Raw genomic sequence first — 16,837 nt, 5'->3', positions numbered from 1 at the left:
TCTCCCCTGGTAACAGTGGGAGTTTGCAATATTAAGACTGAATGTCTGTTTTGTAGGTATTTTGATCCCAGTATTACCTGGTGGAGCTAAGACAAATCTTGATGTTTCAACTATCTAGCAGAATCCTGATTTTTTTCTCTCTAACCTTAAGTTGATGATAAAATGTGGAACATAAATGAAGACGCATATTAAGTTTTTAATGAGCTTTGTTTATGAAACCTTACAATTTAAAATTCTAATGCAAAACATTTAAAAAATAGTTAAATGTTATATTTTAAAAATCACACAACAAGATTCACTTGTGTTTATTGTAACACCACAAGGCCTATACTATGGAATTTACAGGAACTATTGGTACTATTATGTCCAGTATACATGTTACATTGATATCAAAGACCATTTTAATCCACAGTGTCAATAGTGGAGGCTGATTCAAGAATACACAAGAATACACATCAGGAAATGGTTCAGCATTATATTTTGATTCATAATTCTGATGTTCCAAGAATGTACTGGCTGTGTTTTCCCATGAACAATTAGCCAACCAACAATTAGCCAACCAAGGACTACTTAGTTAGCTTCCTTTCTTGGCAACATATTTTTTAAGCAGTTGTTCAAGAGAAAATAGTTTTATTTATTTGTTTATTCTAATATTCTATTAGTGTTCTAATCAGACTGTAATGAAATGTTGTAATGTTACACAAGGTATATTACAGAACTGGTAGAAATTGTAAAATGTCATCAATTAATGTTATAACCACACGAAAGCACAGTGAAACATTTTTCTTGGGATATAGAATGAAAGGTCTGGAAAAATTATAAAAATATTGTCAAATATAAAAGATCATTGGCAATGTTAATTTCAACCTGTGTTCTCAGGTGTGACTTGCAGCAGTCCCAGGATGTTTCAGAGGTGTGATCGAGATCATACTGAGATGATTCACAGAGTTGTTTTTGCTCATTTTGAGTGTGATGAATCTATATGTTCAATGAGTCATTTGATTGTTTTGAATCTATCACCAGATCACTGTTCTACTATATCCCAAAAAGTGAGTTATGAAAGGAGGAGGAATTGGGAACATTTTGAAACAGATTGAATGAAAAAGTGGTAATCTAGTTGATAGTTAAAAGACTTGGGTTCAAATCCCAGATAACTATACATTACAGGGTTATGGGGTTACTACATATCCTCACCCTACCCAGTGTGTTTTCTTGGGAGCATTTGATGAAAGAAAAAAAAGGTTCATGTTTCTATCACATTTAGCAGTCCTCTGGCACCTAGAACAACCATTGTCCTTGGAATGAACTGGAACAGGGCTAATAAATATTGAATGCAATAATGTCCTGTCCCACATTTCTTTTACAAAATATTATTGTAAAGACACATGAGGAAGGAGCTATGAAGACTGGCATGAAGGTAGATGTTATGGGACACATTTGACAGGCACTAAAAATGGCAGCCCTGCATCTGTTCATTACTCCCCCCCCCCCCAGCATGTAATAACACATAACCTGTGACATGGCTTCACTACTCCTGCATGCAAGTGACAGCTAATAATGGAGATGTAGTAAAGCTCACAGCATTATGGATAGATTTGTCAAGAGGACAAAGTGCGAGGCAGCATATAAAGCCCACTAAAACAATCTGCTTTTATGACATCCAGATTTCTTTTGTGACCTCCAGGCCTATGGCAATCTCTGTTGATCACTACTAGCTGTAGCTTTGACAATTTGAGAAATAATATAGATGCCTTCCTTTTATGGCAGAAGCATTCCCTTCCTTGTCTCCAGACTCTGATTAGACTGAGGTACCTATCTTTCACTTCTATTTGGACTGCTTGCTCTAATTATTTTTTATCCAAATAAAACATGAAGTAGAGTCCAGGATTATTTTTATCTCAGATTTGACAAGGTTGTGAACTAGAGCCCACATCTAGTCACAATAAATACCCTAAAGCACTCACAGACTATTCCTGTCCTATGAAACCTTATCCTAGGGAGTTTAACCAGTGGTCACTTGTATAAGCTTATAAAACTTGGCATAGACTACTGTACACAAAATAGCTAAAGCAGAGTTGCCAGTTCTGGGTTGAGAACTTCATGGAGATTTTGTGGGTGAAGCCTGGGGAGTGCTGGGTTAGGGGAGGGGAGGGATGTCAGCAAATACCATAGGCTTCACCCTTCAGCAATGTTCTCCAGGGTAGCTGATGAGAGTCATCTGGAAATCAATTGTAATAGCAGGAGATTTCCAGGTGCTGCCTAGAGGGTGGCAACCTTCTAGAGATTCCAGCCTCCAGGTGGGACCTAGAGATCCCCTTGAATTGTAGCTCATCTGCAGACTAAAGAGATCAGTTCCACTGGATAAAAGGGCTGCTATGAAGGATCGACTCCATAGCTTTATACTCCACTGAGTCATTATTAATATTTATTCAATTCATAATCCACCTTATTCTGAAGCTCAAGGAGGGTAACATAAAACCACTCCCCTAAAACTAATAACCCCAATCAAGCATCAAGATAGGAAAGTCCTTCTTCCCTCTCCACAGTAAACCATCAGAGGGGTTTCACTCGATGACATAATGTAGCCTGAGGTGGTCCAGTGACCTTAAGAACCCAGACTCAACCAAAAACCTGACAGAAGAGCTCCATTTTACATGCCCTGCAGAACACTGACAGTTCTATTAGGGCCTTCAGCTCTCCTGGGAGCTTATTCCACCAACTCGGGGCCAGGTCAGAAAAAGCCCTGCATGGGGGAAGAAGAAGAAGAAGAAAGTTCCCTCCCTAAGTCACACCCACTCTCAGCTCCACCCCCAGAGTCTCCAGGTATTTCCAAACCCAGAGCTGGCAGCCCTATAACCTTATGCCAAGGTAATATCTTTTATGTGAACCTGTATGTGTATGTGAGTGTGTAAAAAGCATTAGAGTTATAAATACACAAGAGAGGTAGGTAAATGATATGGAAGGGAAATGTCAATTACAAATGTAAATATTAGCCATTATTAGTCATGTTAGTGCTCTTATTAGATGTGTAAAATTATTGTAAAGACACATGAGGAAGGAGCTATGAAGACTGGCATGAAGGTAGATGTTATGGGACACATTTGACAGGCAGTAAAAAGAGCCTCTTGTGGCGCAGAGTGGTAAGGCAGCGACATGCTGTCTGAATCTGTCTGCCTATGAGGTTGGGAGTTCAATCCCAGCAGCCGGCTCAAGGTTGACTCAGCCTTCCATCCTTCCGAGTTCGGTAAAATGAGTACCCAGCTTGCTGGGGGGTAAACGGTAATGACTGGGGAAGGCACTGGCAAACCACCCCGTATTGAGTCTGCCATGAAAACGCTAGAGGGTGTCACCCCAAGGGTCAGACATGACTCGGTGCTTGCACAGGGGATACCTTTACCTTTACCTAAAATTATTACATTTCGCACATTGATAAGAGAAATATGCTATCATTAATCTTAAATTTGGTGGTCTTATGCAGGTTCTCAGCAAATGTATAGAGATACATGATAGGTGCCATAATGATTCCTTCCATTTGTGCATGCTGCCTTTTTTATATTGATTTATCCTAGTAGGTGTCATTTATCTTTTCAAGTGTCCATGGAGATTAAATATGTTGTTCGTGTTTTTATAATACTAATATGACACTCTTGAAGGCAAATAATAAGATCTTGTTTATTCTAGTTATACTAAACTTTAGTCCCATTTAAATTTTTTAACAAAACAGTTGGCTGTCGCTTATAATTTGGCTTCTTTCATAGAAATGGTAGAGTTATCTTGTTACAATTATATATTATCTGTTTGTTTGAACATCTTTTCCTACATAGCTGTAGTACTCATGCACTACAGTAGTACTCATCCACACCTGTACCTGCATGAGGAAAGATTTTGCCCATTGTCTAAAGGTAAAGGTAAAGGTATCCCCTGTGCAAGCACCGAGTCATGTCTGACCCTTGGGGTGACGCCCTCTAGCGTTTTCATGGCAGACTCAATACAGGGTGGTTTGCCAGTGCCTTCCCCAGTCATTACCGTTTACCCCCCAACAAGCTGGGTACTTATTTTACCGACCTCGGAAGGATGGAAGGCTGAGTCAACCTTGAGCCGGCTGCTGGGATTGAACTCCCAGCCTCATGAGCAAAGCTTTCAGACGGCTGCCTTACCACTCTGCGCCACAAGAGGCTCATGCCCATTGTCTAGCATGATACAATTATGAAGATATATTTTGATTTAGTTCATGGCATAGACAGGTTGGAAAATCAAAATACTTAGATAAAAACAACCGTAAAACATTAGTCTGTATCAGTTGTACTGGTAAAATGTTAATCTGGGCAGAATTTTTAGATTTCAATGATGAATCAGGCATTGCTTTTGAGTAGATATGAATAGGACCTAAAACAGGATCACAGCGTGACTGAATCATGACCTAAACTTTATTGATTTTTAATATCCATTTCATTTCATGATACTAGAAGTATTTAATTCTGTGTCACAAGATAAGTAATAATGTGATTAAGTTTTGGTCTTGGAGCACAACCTTTTCATTTTCAGCTGAATAATCTGACAGACAGGCTGAAACCTGAGAAAGACAGTTATTTCTGTTACTTTGCCCTTCAATTACATACAGATAATAGATAGAAGCTTTTCCACTTAAGGACCTGGTACTGCAAACAAATGAGACTAAAGGGTCATTCTGTTGGTCACATATATTTCCATCCAGTAACTGATATTATATACAACATTGCTGAAAATAAATACCAGTATTATGGGTACAAGAACAACAGAAAATCATTCTATAGTTTAAGATTGCCTCTTAGTACTCATGTAGTTCTTTAGAATGAACAAATATTAGTAATATTTCATTTAATCATACTTTGCATCCAAACAACACTGTCGAGTGTTCAAAGCATTTGTGTTGGATCCAGACTAAATTCTTGGGTAATGGAAAGAACCTCCATCAGAACAAAAATATTTTTAGCTCTCACTGCACCCCCCCTGATGTCCTTCTAACCTGCTCCAGTAGGAAAAGAATCCATTTCTGCGAACTCAGCAGATGACAGAAGGAGAGAAAGGTAAAAAAAAGTTCTGGTTGTTGATAGAACTGCCTTCTGTGAATAGAAATTGGATTGAACACAATCCTTACAGCAATCATATAAATGGGCTCACATTATTATCCCCAATAGATTTTCGAAAATTCCACTATCACCAACATATTATTCAAACGCATGCATTTAGTCTGCATTTCTTTATTAATGCCTCCAGGTTCACTGAAGTAGGATCATTTCCATGCATACAGATCACCAGCAGGAGTATCCAAGATGCAAGATCAGGTTTCTATTTTTAATCCAATATTATAGTAATTGGAAATTGCTATATGCGTGGGTTTAGGCTAATTTCTCATTTGTCAAAAGCTTTTAGTAAGTTCATTTGAGTCTCCGGGGTCCAACTTTATAAGCCCATTAAGCAGCAGGGAAGCAATATAAACAAATGTTTTGGCACCCATACTTGAATAGGTATTTGAGAATGAGACTGTCAATTACATCAAATTAAGAGCCAGATGATTCCGATCCTGATCTTATTTGTGCCAGTGTAAATCAGTAGCTACACATCTATGAAAGCATAATTCTTTTGGAGTTCACAGCAATAGACCTCATATTCTGGATACAATTCATTTGCTTTTACTGCTGTGCATAGAAGACCTCAAACTACAAAGAATTCCACTTGGAAGAATTATGCTAGATAACTGGACAGTAATCTACAAATTATAGTTTTTAGATCTCATCAACAGCAGATGAGAAAGTCAACCTGATTTCAGGTTGTACATTTCAGTCTATAGGCTGGAGTCTCAATATTCAACTCCTTGCATATAGGAAACCAGCATGTTATGGAGAAAGCTACATTAGAAGAGATTAAGAGAAATATCCCAAAGAAATGAATTGTACTAAACAAAGCTTAATTAAAAGTTTATTATGAAAGAGAGAGAGAAGGGAGAAAGGGTGGTTGCATTCAAAAAGGAGCAAGAAGACAAAATACAAGGAAAAGGCACCCAAAGTTACAGCACAGAGACTTATGAACAAAAACAATAAAGCCTTTCTAACTTAGTTACATTTTACCTAGGCTGTAGTAGATTCTTCAAGTGTATATGGAGAGTTCCTTGCACTAACAAGATGCAGCCATTTTAACCCCTTTCCAACCCTCTGCAGAAGACTGAATCCCAAATGTCCAGATATTTTCAGTCAATGGAATCTGATCTCAGCTAGCCAAGCATGAGAAGCTGTTGTAGCCAATCCCATGTGAAACCCCATCTCTGACGTTACCAATCAGAATATTATTAAAATGAAAGCCCCTCCTTCCCACCCCAAACTGTTGTTAATGGCTCTGAACCTCCATGACAAACAGGTGATCTGGCTGAAGCCAACTTGGCCTTTGTCCAACAGGGATTAGTTTTGGCAGGATGGCCCAATGTGGAATGGAAAAGAATGAGACATTCTAATGTAAACCGCAGGAATCTAGCTCACAGACTCTCAAGCTGGCATTCTTGAACCCTAGTAAGGATTTCTGTCCCAGACTTTGATATGATTAGAATCTTCTGCATTTAAAAACGGGCTAAAAACAGAGTGAGGGCATGATGCTGGAGAAGACAGATTAGCCTTTTTCCTTGTGCCCCATAGAGAAAAAGATGACACATTAAGTTGTCACTGCTTGCTGTGGCCAGAAAACAATTTTTTAAAATCCTGGTGGCTCACTTTTTCTTTTGCAAATAAGGACTGGAAGAAGGATTCCCATCATTAGAAAAACAATTTTATTCTGCAAATAAGAAGTATTTGCTGTCCTGGGGTTTAAGGATTGCCAAGTGCTTGCCCTAACAGCTCCTGGGCAATCAGAGAGATTGCCACCACTTTGCCTCCACCTCCTCCTCCTCCACCCCTAAGTTCCTGCCTGAAGGGCAGCAAGCTACAGTCCTAAGTGATAACTGGGAAGGGAAGAGGAAGCAAGCCATTGGAGCACTGGAGCAAATTCTGTCAAGGGCTTTGAGCTCTTCAGGGTCACACAAAAAAATGCAGGGTCAGGATGACTTTGTATCAAATTCAGCTTAATCCTATCTACATGAAGCTGATACAGCCAAGGAATTGACAAAAATGTCCTGAGTAGCCTTTTCTCTCTGAATGCTTTGTTGTTGTTAGGTGCGAAGTCATGTCCAACCCATCATAACCCCATAGACAATGATCCCCCAGGCCTTCCTGTCCTCTACCATTCCCCGGAGTCCATTTAAGTTTGCACCTACTGCTTCAGTGACTCCATCCAGCCACCTCATTCTCTGTCATCCCCTTCTTCTTTTGCCCTCAATTGCTCCCAGCATTAGGCTCTTCTCCAAGGAGTCCTTCCTTCTCATGAGATGGCCAAAGTATCTGAGTTTCATCTTCAGGATCTGGCCTTCTAAGGACCAATTAGGGCTGATCTCCTCTAGGACTGACCAGTTTGTTCGCCTTGCTGTCCAAGGGACTCGCAAGAGTCTTCTCCAGCACCAGAGTTCAAAAGCCTCAATTCTTTGGTGCTCAGCCTTCCTTATGGTCCAACTTTCACAGCCATACATTGCAACTGGGAATACCATAGCCTTGACTAGACTCACTTTAGTTGGCAGGGTGATGTCAACTGTGCTCTCTGAATGTTAGTGCTCTCTAAATTTGGGGTGCAATGTGAGGGGGGGGACAACAGCAGAATTATCAATAGAAACTTGGAAATTCCAGAAGAAAGAAATTGTCAGAGTCTTGAAGAATAATTTTGGTAAATCCATTCACATTTTATTTTATAAAATATGAAGATAGGTGATAAAATTGCACAAGTGGTTTATCATGCTTACATAAAGACCGACCATGGCTAACGTTACATGAAAACAATAGCAAAAATACAATTCTCTGTATTCAAAATGCTCCCCAGATTTTGGAGTTCAAAATTACTTGGCTTTTGTTTCTTCGGGGGAACTTTGCATTAAGGAATTCTCCATTCTTTAAATTTCAGAATTTTGTACTGTGCTGTGACCACTTGTAATTTTTCACATGACTTCCTGCCTTTAATTAATTAATGTCTTTTCCTTGCCTCTGCTTTACCAACGGGCATGCTGAGTTCAAAAAACTAGTGGTGTAATCAAGTCTCTGATTTCATCAAAATCATTCATGTGCTGTGCTTTATCAATAAGTAGGATCATATGCGTTTATTAGTAAATGACAGTGTAAAAGAATCTCGGTGTTATACACAGTTACATCAACACTGGGGTGCGATATTAGCTGGGGGGGACTGTCAAAACTGCCACAAACTACACAAGCCGCATCTCCAGGATTAATGTTAGAAACGTTTGTGTGTGTGTGTATTTGTTTCTTTTATACCCTGCCTTTCTCTGCAGTGAGGACCTTTGGCAGCTTACATCCCTCTCTCATTCTCCATATTATTCTCACAACAACCCTGTGAGATTAGCTAGGCTGAAAAAGTGTAAATGGTCTAAAGCAGCGGTCCCCAACCTTTTTATCACTGGGGACCGGTCAACACTTGACAATTTTACTGAGGCCTCGGTGGGGTAGTCTTTTGCCGAGAGACGTTGACGATGCTTGAGCCCCTGCTCCACTTGCTTTCCCGCTGGCGCACCTGACTTCCCACCACCCACTGGGGGGTGCTGCCAGCAGCAGCTGTGCAGTGCCATGCCAAGGGGGATCCCCAGCCATGGTGGCCGCTGGAGAGCACCAAAGGTAAGCTGGCAGTAGAGTGGCAGGGCAGCCCCTGAGGCAGGAGTTGGGGAGGAGGACGAGGAGGAGCCATGGCCCAGTACTAACTGATCCATGGACCGGTACCGGTCCCCAGACCGGGGGTTGGGGACCACTGGTCTAAAGTCTCCCAGCAAACTTCCATGGCAGAGCAGAAATGTAAACTGGGGTCCTGCAGGTTACACTCTAACAGCTACACCACCAAAGAGAATATGGGCGTACAAGAGGCAATCTGTCTCCCTCGTGCCTTTTCCTGCTCTTGCACCCTCAGGAGCAAGGGCCACTCTCATTCTGCCACCTGTCAGTCCTGAGCACCACTGAGTAGCAAAATAGTTTTTCGAATGTGAAGCTGGGGGAGGAAGGCCCCAACAATTAGAATTCAGGAGGAGAGAAGAGCAAAGCAAACTACCAAAATGCAAACATTGGGGATTTTAGCATTGTTTTATGGGGTTATATTCTGTTGTAAACTGCCACAAGCCTTTGGGAGTGGTTGTATAGAAGCCAATTAATTAATTAATGGGGAAAATCCTCATCCTGGCTTGTGGCATAGGCCTATGGGCAGTTCTCCTACACAGGCCCCACTGAAATTGCTCCCATTCCTTTCCATGGGATTGCACAAGACAACTTCCCAGTGGATTGTCCCTTTAGGAAGCTATTGAAAGACCACATAAGACAGAACATTTGGATTTAAGATGATGCATTGCTAATTCATTGGAATTAAACTAAAGTACTAGCTTTTTAAAATTGCATTCCATGGTACTAAACACACTAGCCCTAAACCTTTAAAATATACACCATAAATGTCAATCAAATTCATTTTCAAATATAATCTATTTGTGCTAGGGGGTGCCAACTTGGATTTCAGATAAGGTGACCAGATTGTCCCACTTTTGGAGGGGCATCTGGGGGCACCTGGTAAATTTTACTTATGTTGAAATTAAATATATATATATTACAATACTATTTATGCATTCTATGAAAAATTTTGTTGCTCCATATAGACCAAATTTTTAATCAAGAACCCCTCCCTGGTCAATGGTGTCCCGCTTTACCAATGTTAAAATCTGGTCACCTTAATTTCAGAAGTTCCTGGAGATTTGGGGTGGAACTCAGTAGCATATAGTGCCTATGGAGTCCACCTTCCAAAGCAGCAATTTTCTCCAGGAGAACTGATCAATGTAAACTGGAGATCCGTTGAAAGTTCTAGGAGTTCAGCAGGCCCCACCTGGAGGCTGGCAACCCTATATCAGACTTAAGATGTCCATTCATCTATATTGCTTGTAGCCTCAGAGCTGTAGCACACACCCCTAAAAGGCTTGAGTGCTGAAGTGCGCAGGTCATTTTCTTTTTGCCAAGCTACCTTTTAAAAAGTTCTTTGCTGATTTATTACAATGAACACTATACTGTTTATTATTTTATTGATTTAAAACAGTGTTTTATCAGAGAACTATTTTGGCAATAAATTGTAAGGGTTTTACTGTGAGTTCTAGAATATTAGCCATGCAGATATTAGCCATGCAGAGACAAGCTGCTGATAAATAGTACATCATTTATTTAGCACATAATTTATTTATTAAGTAAAATCAAAGTGTTCCAAATTTATTCATTTTTGGGGTATGTACGCAAAAACTTTGAGAGACATCAAATGTACTTTGATTAAACTGACACATCTATGAATTTCTATTAAAATGGTTTACGGTCAGAGCTGCTAGAATACATGTAGCTATGTTTAAAAAGGTGATTTTGTTTTGTTCTAGAATAGTATCAAACCAGATAAAACTGCTAAAGAGGAAATTTTGAATTATATTAGAATTACATGGATTTTCTTGAAATTGATTATAGGAAGCTGTGTGAATTGCCTTGTGATAAAAGAGTTTAATAATGTTAGAAAGGAGTCTCATATATCATGTCATATTCCTATTCACTTATCTCACTTTATGTACTGTATTGTTGTTTATGGTCTTACTGTTTTCTGGGATATATATGTAGTACATTGTAAGAATTTAACAATGATTTCCAATCTGTGGCCATGTTCATACTTCAGGCAAGGTATGTAGCTTCAGAGATGTGACATGTGTATGTTATGGCTGGTGCCCTATATCTTCCTATGTCACTCTTAGGAATTAAGTGATCGGAAAACAAATGTACAGCATTTGAAGCTTTATCCCTAAGCAGGTTTCACCAGTAGTTACAAAGCTGGGAAAAGCTGAGTTTTGAGGATCCATTTCAAGACACTGGACTTGAACTTTGACAAGCAAATTCAGGGCTAAACATTTTACTTGAGGCTATCTAAAGTAGAACCTGCTATATGAGGGGGAGATTTTTTGACCCTGACACCAAAGCCATCTGCTTTTCATTAATGGCCTTTTGCTGCTGTGTTTACACATGGAATGAGTATTTGTTACCCATCTGTTGTGGGGGTCCAAGTGAACCTTTTCCAGCTAGAACACCCACTCTTCAGAAGTCACATGATTCCCAGCAATCAAACTGCACTATGGATCTCTCAAGAAGTGCAATCCTCATACAAACAGAGCTACAATAGGGCAGATCCTGGAGGAATCCCTTTATGGCCCCTTAATCACATATGTTAGAAATGCCCTGCCCCAGAACCTTATTTTGGAGATAGTAATTGGTCTCCTCTTTAAAATTAGAGCTTGGATTTAATTCCTTATTTGAAGTTGTATCCTAGTAATTTGGGCATTTTCAAAAGCTGCTGATCTTTGGCTTGATAAAACAGCAAAACAAATTTGCTGCAGTTTTCAAAATCATTCTTTGCCAGCAGCAGAACACTAGAATGGACCTTTTATGTTTGTCTGTTAAAAGAACAAATTGTTCCTTAGATCAGGGAACTTTGATTCCCTTTGACAATAATTTCTGGACATATGCCCTAAATGCTGATCTGGAGCTGGATTTTCCTGTTCCACAAGATTGTCATCTCCATTCTTTTTTTGGTCATATTTCACTAAAGGTGACTGGACTGGGGAAATGAGGAGTTTGCTTCGGAGATATTGAACCTATTACTAATTATACTGTGGCATTTTTATCATTCCCTTGTCAATACAAAAATGCGAATTCAAAAAAATTGTCTTTTTATGGTAGCCTTTTAATAGCTGTACATTATCTTAGCTGCAAGTTACCTTGAGCAGATTTATGGAGATAGGACATATAAATTTCCTAAATAAATTTTTAAAAAGTGTGCTCTGCACCATGATGCTCTGAACTGATGTAATTTTCCTTAGGATGATGCGGTGACAACACCGTGACTGGTAGTACAAGCCTCTCTTCCCCTAATGCATTGGGCTGGCCCCCTGACTGTGTCTCCCTACTGTGAAGCACTAAAGTTCATATTTTCTCCCTAAATGTTAAAAAAAGAACAATGGCTGCCCTCTCCCTGCCCTCAGATGGCTTCCATGTACCCTCTCCTTATATAAGAATATAGCGCCACTAGCATTAGATGAGGCTTCTGCTAAGGAATGCAGACCACAACCTTGCATGGACAAAACTTTACCTCAAAAGGCCCAGAGATAAAGAAGACAGCTGGAACAAAGGACATGTTCTAAGCCTCACCACTACAGCCTCTCCTGAACAGTGAGAACAAGACCATTGCCCTGGATGTAAAATACATACTTCCCTTATTCCATTGTTCAAAATATATTATTCTTGGTTATCAATGTAACCGTGAGTGTAACAGATTCTACATGATGTAGAATTAGTCTGTTACCCCGTTTGAATATTTGCAGAGGAATCTGACTAAGCCATTGTTTTTCTCGTCTCCACCACAACACACCAACTTCTGCTTATTTCAAGGGAGCTTCCACTGCAGCAGAGTGCAGCTTCCTATGTCCTTATGGGTTTATTAGCTTCAGAAATGGCCTGTGGAGTTCACCATCATTACTGCAACTATTGAGATCCTCCAAGTCTTTTTTGAGACCTATTAGTTGTCTGTAAGTTTGTGGATGATAAGAGGTCTAACAATGCTCTCTTTTAATACCATATTATATGGGAATATTGTAGTAGGCCATTAAATGTGTGTGTGTAAAGCACCATCAAATCACAGCCAACTCATGGAAACCCCAGCAACAGGTGTTCAAGGCAAGTAAGAATGTAGAGGTGGCTTACTATTGCCTTCTGCTAGACCGTTTACGCATTGGGAACTTCGCTGCCCCAGCTCCCATGAAGGAGCACAAATCGGGGGTGGATGAGGTGCACCGGGCAAAATGCTCTCCCATGTGGGTGCAGGAAACGGTGGGGCAAACTACCATGACTAAAACTCCAGCCTGCAGCCTGGCATGAAATCTCCAGTACGTAAACAGTCCTACAGTAGGTGTTCCCAAAGTGGGCAGTGGAAGGATCCAAGGGATGATGAGGATTTTGGGATAGTGGGGAGTCGGTGAGGGATCTTGGGACAGTAGGGGGCAGCAGTCTGACTCTTCCTGCTGTAGCTTCATTTTCCTAGTGAGAAACATTCCAAGATGGCTTCCCATTGCCTGCCTCTGGGTATTAGTGGCCCTGTACTTCCTTGGTGATACCCCATTTCAATGCTGATCTAGGCCAACCCTGCTTAGCTTCCTGAAGAAAATTACAGTTTCAGAAGGTTGGCTGGGTGGGATCATATTCCAACTGAGCTCCTTCCCTCCCTCAGACTCTGTCCTTCCCAGGATCCACCTCAGATCTCCAAGAATTTCTTAACCCAGGGTTGGCAACCCTTCCCCAAAAGTCTCCATCTTTGGGAGGCTGGAAAGCCTTCTCCTGCTTGCTCCTAGACATAGGATTTTCCTATTGCTTGTGTCTCTCTCTTTCCACATCCGCCTTTTCCCCCAGTTAAGACTCAAAGTGGCTTTTACAAATAACTTTTACAAAGATGTATTTTTTTCCAGACTAAAATATGGCTGCTTTACAACAACCCAAACAGAAGTGTAGGCAATATAGTGTGTTTTGAATTTGCAATAGACTTAACACCAGGAAAGACATGTGTGTTCATATGTTGGGTGGGAGGGGGGCACTCAGGATATGTCATGGCAGCCCCAAAAAAGTTTGGGCAGCAGCCCCAAAAAGTTTGAAACCACTGCTCTACAGAATCTTCCTTGGTGGGCTCTCTTCCAAGTCCTGCCCCTGCTTAGCTTCTGAGATCTGATGTGATCAGGCTCTACTATGCTGCCTTCCCTCCCATTAATGGAATACAACTCACTATATAAGCTGGCCCTACCATGATATATGGTATAAAAATCAAATAAATAATAACAATACATAATAAATGTGTAGTTTAAAGAAACAGTAATTCTTGGATAGATCAAGCTATTAAACAAAAATACCTAATGTATTTCAGTCTCCTCATTTAAACAGGTGGTTCAAAACAAGGCACAACTTTTTAGCTTGCTGTTCAAAGTCCTTTTAAGAATCACTGAAGTCAGTATTACTCCTCATATAAAAGGGCTCATATAAGTAAGAAAGCCTTTTTGTAACAATGGTATCAGTTTATAAATAACACTTGACAGGAAAAAAGTCATTAAAAATACAGGATGATGATTCATTTCTCATTACAATGCAAAAAATAAAATTGTACAAAACTAAACAGATGAATATTTTACAATTGACACATTTGGAATGTTTATTAGCAGCTCATTTATGTCTCTTTTCTTGTTACTGATGTTTGTATGAGAGATTTAATAAAGGCAGAAATAACATCCAAATGACATCCATCCTTTCCCCTTGCATTGATCTTTCTCACACTATTGCATTTGGTTTTATCTTACAATGCAAGGGACTTCATTTCTACATAATGCACTTGTCAGATAATACAGAGAGCAAGAACTGCTGATACTGCTACAAGTAAACTACTGAGACACAAGAGGGCAGTCCGTCCTTCAGTTCAGTGCATGATGCTTTAGTATAATTAGTTACTTCCTGATTTCATGTTCCTTTTACAATATTTAAGAGGCTAATCAAGTCCTGTAGCTAGCGATTGCATTCTGGAACATCTGCATCTTCATGTCCTAAAATGAAAAATGAAATTTGGATATCTAAACAAAGCATTCTACATAATTATAGTTGACTTGCCTACAGAGACAATTTATGCCCACACTGTAAAGTATTAATTCTCAATAGTGTTGACTTCAAAATAGTTATTCGTCCTTCATTGGTCTTATTCACATGTTCACCACTCAAAGCCCCTATGAAATTCTAAGGAATTCCATAACTGTGACTAGATGAGTTTCTCAGTATCTCATTCTGCCCTGCAACATGGAACATTCCAAGCCAGTAGTGAACTGTCCTATAAGCAGCTAATGCAGGCATGAATAAATTCCATGTGACTGTTGCACAATAATGTGGAAAACCATTTCTTTTCTTACCCACAGCTCAGAAGTGCCCTCTCTGCAATTAAGATGTTTCTGGCAGTGGCCATGCATATGATTTCAACCACTGCCTTCTCACTAGTATTATTTCTTCAGTTTGTGCTTAATCCATACTAAGCATATTTATTCTTAGCACACGAAGAAGTATATAGGAACAAATGCCACATTTTTATCATAATTCAGCTTCCAGGTATAGGGCATGCCCAGAATGGTCGTTTAAAGTTTAAAGAGAGAACATAACTGCCAAACAAATGTTTGCTAAGGCATGCCTCCTTTATCTCCTTTCCTTCTTCTGTTGTCTCGAGTGAACCTCACGTTTAGCCATTTGTACTCTCCTAGCTTCAACATCTATAGCAGAAGGGCTACCTCATTTGTTTGAAAGCCACTAAATTTAACCTAATCACTTGAGATGAAATTAACCTAGTGATTTAGGATGAAATCCTCACTTTGGGGTCATAACACTGTCTTTTAATGTTAATTCCCTGGCAAATGGAAATAATGGTCAAACGTACAATGCATACAACCATCCAAGGAACATTTGGTTTTTCAGAAATGTTTATAGTTTGCTACTTATTTCTAGTTGCCCTCTTCCTGCCCTCCCCCCATACCAATTACAACCACAGCATAAGCATAAATCCACAGCAACTGTGTCAGTCACATCAACAAATTGCTCTGGAGTTCAACTACCAGAAGTAATCAGCATCTTATTCCTGGGCTTCTCATGCAACACAACTCTGCTCTCTTTTGCTGGGTAAATAAAGTAACATGAACCCGGGGCCTTGTAAGAATGAAGCCAAGGCATAAATGTTAGATGACAAACAAAACATCGGTCCAATAAGGAGGAGAGAGATGTTTTTCTTTATGGACTGCATTTTCAACGTGCACAAATAATAGCTGATTATTTCAGCTAGTGTGGTTTTCCAAACTTGCCATCCACCAGCCCAGACCACACCTGCTACAATTCCTGTAAAGTCATAACAGAAAGGGATCCTAATGTTGAAAGGTTTGCTACTATACTTAGAAGAGCACATAGAGATGAGAATAAAATACTATTTACTTCCTTAGCACAGTACACTGCTAGCACCTGCTCATCCATCAATGTAGCCTATTTTTACCAAATGCCTGAGGATGATGAGAAGTGTTAGACTGACAGTCTCTGGGAAGGAGGTGAGGGGGTGCAGACATGTCTGAGACAGAGAAAATTTGTGATGCTTTCTCCTTCAAATCCATTCAGATACTTTGGGACTTAAAACTGCCTAACAACTCAGAATAGATTTGAGTGGGAAGCTGAACAAATTCAGAGTCCAGTGGCACCTTTAAGACCCAAAAGTTTTATGCAAGTTATGAGCTTTCATGTGCACCCACAGTTCCTCAGATACGATGTCATGCTTCCATGCTTGAGAGGAGAGGCAGGGGGCCTAAGGGCAAAGTCTCAGCTAACTGCTGTCAGCAATTGATTATATATTTGTTCTTTATTCTATTCATGTAGACATCTGTATTGTACACAAAATGTTTCCCATGCAATTCAATCTCAAGTGACTACAAATGAATCCAAATTGCTGTTTTCTTCCTATTTATATCTGGAATCTGATGACCATTTTCATCATGCTATATGTTAATTTACAGTCATATTTTTTGTTTGGGCTAATATAGATTAATTACCGACCTGTCCACAATTCCAAAAAAGTCAACCAAAAGTTCTTCTAGAGATGAAAACCCATCAAGGCTTACAGT

At 39.8% G+C, this 16,837-nt stretch overlaps 1 protein-coding gene across 10 annotated transcripts in view; it reads right to left on the bottom strand.

Moving 5' to 3' along the window:
* LOC143835829 (potassium voltage-gated channel subfamily A member 3-like) overlaps positions 1-16,837 on the bottom strand; it is a 73,660-nt gene that overhangs the window by 25,324 nt on the left and 31,499 nt on the right. For 7 of the 10 annotated variants that reach the window (XM_077334142.1, XM_077334144.1, XM_077334143.1 and 4 more), the window contains one exon: positions 6,020-14,743. The exons of 2 other annotated variants lie outside the window; for them this stretch is intronic. The gene's annotated coding sequence lies outside the window, so the exon portion shown is untranslated. Of the gene's footprint in view, positions 1-6,017; positions 14,744-16,837 lie in introns of those variants that run through there. One more of the 10 variants, XM_077334147.1, reaches the window with a different exon arrangement.

The sequence above is a fragment of the Paroedura picta genome, chromosome 4, assembly GCF_049243985.1.
Source record: "Paroedura picta isolate Pp20150507F chromosome 4, Ppicta_v3.0, whole genome shotgun sequence".
In the NCBI taxonomy this organism is placed as follows: Eukaryota; Metazoa; Chordata; class Lepidosauria; order Squamata; family Gekkonidae; genus Paroedura; species Paroedura picta.
The sequence above is the reverse complement of the archived record's forward strand: the minus strand, read 5'-3'. Positions and strand labels throughout refer to the sequence as shown.